This window comes from Polyodon spathula, chromosome 22 (genome assembly GCF_017654505.1).
Source record: "Polyodon spathula isolate WHYD16114869_AA chromosome 22, ASM1765450v1, whole genome shotgun sequence".
In the NCBI taxonomy this organism is placed as follows: Eukaryota; Metazoa; Chordata; class Actinopteri; order Acipenseriformes; family Polyodontidae; genus Polyodon; species Polyodon spathula.
The window spans coordinates 7,981,070-7,987,069 of NC_054555.1; positions in this window are offsets into that span (position 1 = coordinate 7,981,070).

Genomic DNA, 6,000 nt, shown 5'->3' on the forward strand with positions numbered 1-6,000 from the left:
CTCCCAGTCATGAAGGGAGCTTCGATACTTTGGCTTCTCTTTCTCCGTACTTACCTTCGATACTGGCTACACACACACACATTACATGACTCATATATACCCTGCACCTGGCTCTAATTTACAACTACCACCAGGTGCAGGGGATTACTAAACAATTAAGCAATTAAACCCAAATGTGCATTCTCACAAGGTTTTTAGCAGGGAAGGATATATATATCTTATATATATATATAATATATATATATATATATATATATATATATATTATATATATTATATTTTTATTTATTTAGTGAACAAACTACACTCAGAAACTCCTGATGTAGACAGGCTTTGGTAAGGAAGATGAGGGTTTCTTGTTGTTTACTGTTTCTGCCTAACCTGTGGCTATTTATTTCAAACTCACATTATTTCGAGAGTGAATGAGCTTCTCGTTAACTAGTGTCTGACGTCACCATCTTCTTCCTCACTAACTTCCCGTCTACCCCCGAAATCCAGTGTCTCTAAATGGCCAAAATGCTACATATAGAATTAAACACAAATGAACTGAAATATACTGCTTACAATTTTCCAGGAATAGTAATAATAAGTCCTGCGTTAACCTAAAGGCTATTATATTGTTAATTCCCAACGTGTGTGTATATATATATATATATATATATATATACGTGTGTGTATATATATATATATATAATTCTGCTGTTTTTTTAATTCTACATCAGTATAAAACCCTATTTCCAATGTATACAATATTTTACTAGTCTAAAATGTATATTAACTGACATTTTTTCTTCTTGTTTTTTTTTTTTTTTTAATATGTTTAGTTTAACTCCTAATTTTTAAACAGCAAACACCTTGTCAGATTTAAGATGACAATCTCCACCAGAAGGCACTATCTACATTCTCACCTTCTGGCAGACCAGTGCATAAAAGAGCAGAAAATCAGCAGCAGCTTTAAACAAGCAACTATAAACAGATATACCACTAGAAGAAACCCAGTCAACTAAACAAGTACGATAGGTAAAAAGACTGCTAGCCAAAATGAACTTTCCTACCACTAGCTCGCAATATTGTCACTTGTCCAATTATCTTCTCACCTTTTGGTTCATTGCATTTCATTTTTCAATTTGGAATATGCATGTATTTCAGAACGAGTGTTCTGAAATTGTGTCGGATTTTCAATTATCAAGACTAGGATGTTATTTTTAGTAACTGGCAGCCTTATCTTTTTACAGCAGGCAAAGCTTGGCACTTGCAGTAATTTTTGGTCATACATTAGCACAGGATTAGTACTAATTAGGTTCTGTGAACCCAGCCATTTATCAAAACGATAAGTAGACAAACAGCAGCTGTAGTGGTGTAGTTCAAAATCAGTTGAACCACAAAAAAAAATAAAATAAAATAAAATAATCTCAATCAGTTAAAAGGCATAATTGATAGATATTCTACAACAGGCACCATTTTAATATAATTCTGGCAATGACTCACACTGGTGTATACTGGTCAGAGCTGTTGGTTTGCTGGTTTTCAGCAGGTCGTGCAAGGTCAGGAGACTGGCAAATGATCCAAGAAAACACAAGGCTTAATCTCCTAATTAATCTATTTGTCAGCACTTTCAAGGGTTTTATTTGTCTGCTGTGGACCCAGTAAAAGGTCAGTAAATATTTGTTCCAACACCCAACACTTACTTTGTTACCACTACTCATCAGCATTTCCAACATAATAAACATGTCAGAGTGTATAAGGTTAATATGCACAGTCTCTAGAAACAAGAGGGCCATCTCTACATATAAAGTGCGCTTGAATAGAAGTTTGTTGCAGGATTATGTAGCTTCACACTGAAATAGATTTGTATTTGTCAACCATCTCATTAACTATGTAGTCCATGAGTACACTTTGATAGATCAAACAGAACTGGGCTTTAGCGTCACACTTAATAATAATAATAATAATAATAATAATAATAATAATAATAATAATAATAATAATAATAATAATATATTTGCACATGTACCAGTAATTGGGTAGTAAACAGTTACTATGGAAAATCATTTATAACTACTCTATGATTAGTCTGACAGTTCTACAAAAATTCTAGGTCAGCTTGCCTATAGAAAAACACAGTAATGTCAGAATGGAAAGTTTTGCGTAATGCATCATAATGAGGGATCTTTAAACTACTGTACGACATTGTAACGCAATTAAATCACAGTTTAACATTACCTTTAGTTTATTAGCATTCACAATGTACAGCTATGGCCAAAAGTTTTGCATCACCTAGAATTTTAGGATTGAGACATAATTAAAAAAAACTAAAATAAAACCAAAAACAACTATATGAACATAATTTAAATATTTTATTTAATCAAAGAAACTACACAATTATATTGCAAAAGTCTACCAGAAACCATAACATTAGTATTGCATTTCATATTAGATTTTGAAATGTCTAATTTTTTACAATTTTGTCATTTTTTATTTCGTTAAGCATATGGAAAACTACAAATGCAATTCAATATGTTAACATGACATTATTCAGCAGGATTCATTTGACCTTATGAAGCAAAATGAGTTAAACCTGTAGGGTGATGTAAAATGTTTGACTGCAGCTCTCAAATTATACATTGATATATTTATATTTTAAATCAATTATGGAAGCAATGTGAAAATAGCTAATAGACTCTGTTATAGTAACGCACTCCACTTGTATTGCATTTCTACTCCCTGGAATCTTTACTCACCGTTAGAATCACAGTCACGCAGCAAACCTCCATGATTCAGGATGTTACACACACGTGTGAATGCAGACCTAAATATAAGAAGACTGTGTGAATTACCAAACATTATGACACTTTGACACTGGACCACCTTTACATTACATTGAAAGAAGTGCTAATGAGTTCCTATTCTTTTCTCTCCAGCATGTTTAATGAAGGCAGACCTCTTTTTTATTAAAGAACACATAGCTTTAAGTGCTTTATAAAGTCCCCTTACTATGTTATGGTATTTGCAATCATTTTGATTGTTACTGGGTTCTGTTGCTCAAGTATTTCATTATTACAGTTTATTTGATCAAAATCTGACTTTACCTGGCTCTGAGGTTGTTTGGAGAACCCTAGGCACCTGCACTGCCTACCTTGTGCCATTCAAATCATATAGCAATGGGACCTGTCCCACATACCATATATATATATATATATATATATATATATATATATATATATATATATAGGCAGAGTGATGAGGCTGGGATGGCAGAGATGGCATTGGCTATGTACATGCAGTCTTAAAATCGAACATTGCCAGGTACTTGTCATTCCATTTTGATATAGCACGCCTGATAAAATGTCAGTATGTTGAGTAAGTCAGTGCCAAGTTTGTATTTCATGTAGAGCAAAAAACAGCCCTGCTGTGAGGACACAATATTTTGCAGCATTCTACATAGAGAAAATACAACATGCCTTGAATGAATCTATAATGCAAATCAGTTTCAGTTTGCAATAAAGGAACTAAGTGTATCATTTACAAAAGCACCTCTGTATTTTATTAAATACTGTACATAAAAAAACTGAGGCTTTTGAAATGCACAAGCCTGAATCAGGAGGCACAGTCGCTTACCTGTTGACTTGCTTTGTTGCAACAATACCCTTTGCTCATTCCGTACACAGCAGCTAGATTCATAATAAAAAGCATATACCATAGTATTTATTAAATGGTGTCCAATTAAATATATGAATTTAGAGATTAGCGTATTATACCTTTTTAAAAAGGTGCTTGCATTGTCAGTTAACAGCACTTTGTATTCCTTTATGATTACAGTTTACATTTTTTATAATTGGGAGAACTGCTATTTCCTTTCAATCAACCTGTGAATGGAAATAATTTTACACAAATATGTCTACCCCTTGATCTATGAAATATCCTAAATCTAAATACAAAAATTAACCTAAGTGTTAGGATCAGCACCAAAAATGCTGGACAGTGCCTTTAAACCCCAATGCCTGAATGCATGCAGTAGAAGCCATATGGTCTGGCTTTCTTTTCAGGACTCAGGATCTTCTCATATAATTGTTTTCATGATACAGTTATAGACTTCATAGATGTCTGTTGAAGGCTTGGTTTGAGCCTTTCCACCCTGATGACCACAAAGGCGGTCACACCTTCCCCATCCCTCCAATAATGCACTCCACTTACATTGCCTCCAAAATTTAAGTTTGAAGCCACAAAAGTAAAAAAATTCCATACAAAAAAATGACAAATTAACTTTAAAGGTGCAGCTTGATGCCACAAAAGTCAGAAAATTCCATCCCACCCATAACTAAGCAATAATGACCAGGTATCCCTATCAAGGAACAAATAACAACATTATTGTCTTATATGTTAATAAACCCACCATATGGTGATTTGTATTAACTGAGAATGTGATCATAACTGAAAAAAAAAGTTATTTTAACTATTTCTAAGCTGCAAAAAACAAAGAAAAGAATAGTTGTAAATACTGCAGGTAACAAAATGTGAGTGTGGTGACTCTTAACTACGTTTTCATTTAAATAGAAACTTGACGCCATTTTTTCCTACTCAGATTTAATGACATAATTTCCTATCTGACTTTTGGATGGGATGGTGGGGGTTTTCTTACATGTGTTTTGACCAAGATTAATGGTAGAAAACCTGAGGTGAAACCACAAATCATACAAGAAAAAGTTATTCACAGCTAGATCCCTCTCCGCTTGTTGTATAAAGAAGATTTAGGGTTCATTTGAAGGTGTCAGTATGGCACACCTTATTAGGATCTCTTCAAATGCTGTAGACAGTCAAATGATTTTCAATCAGGCAACTCTAAACCTGTTTTGAAGTAGTGACCCCAGAGATGAAAGTGTGTTTGTGCATTTGCCACCAATGATACATGTGAACTCTAAATGCACCCCTTCATTATATTACAGTATCCCAGCAACTTGCACCATAGTCACCAGCCACTCAGCAGGGCACTGCTCCTAATAATGATTTAATGCTAAAAGATCGCTAGCAGCCCACAAACCTTTCTTCCATCAGTGCCAAAGAGGAAAAAAACACTTTATTCATGCAGCCTCTGCTCTCAACAGTCCTGCTGGAATGAGCCACCATTGAGTGGTCTCCTCTGTCTGAGAATTGAGTGGTAAGAGAAAAAAACTGTTTTGCCTGACTGACCATACCTCACCTCCCTTACTATGTTCAAGACCACAAACATGTGTTTACTTTGTTATAGGATTTAGGAACAGCAGTGATGGCAGAATGATACTGTTTACCATCAAAAGCCAAACAAATGACCTTCACAGTAGACTGATCTAAACCCCTGTCACTGCCAGATGTACTGTATAACACAAGGCAGATACATTTGAGAATGACATACCTATTCTCAATGTCTCTTGGACTCTTTGTTATGTCTTTAGCCTGAACCACAGCCTAGTGTTTCACTGAACTGCTGCGATTTCAGTAAACCATCTTGCTTGCCACACCCTTGACAGCTTGGAAGATCACATCCCATGAACATGTGAGATACATCTTTAAGGGCAGGTTGGGCAATGCGGTATGGGAACCCATTGTAATGCCCCTCAGAAAGTCTCTGAAATACTTTTGCTTTCTTTTAGTGAACACAGAAACAAATGTGTTCCAATTTTGTATGTCCGTATATTCCTCTATAGCATAGAAGTATTGGAACTCGCTTTATGTGGTGATTTTCTACTTCAATAGGAGAGCTACTGTATGGAAGCAAGCTGCTAGGGTCAGCCATTATGGGAAGCTGCTGGTTGGTTTATAACAGGAAAGAAGGTACTGAAGGGGTAGAAGCAATTTCAGTCTCCAAGTCTAATTACCTTGAGGAATTGTACACCTACTGAATTTCTGAAAGTAAAGCATGCTATCAGAACTTTTTTTGTTTATTATGGTAAACAAAACCTAAAAAGCTAAATAATGGAATTATTGAATTAGCTGTAGTGCCTTTAACCAGTTATTCTAGTCCAG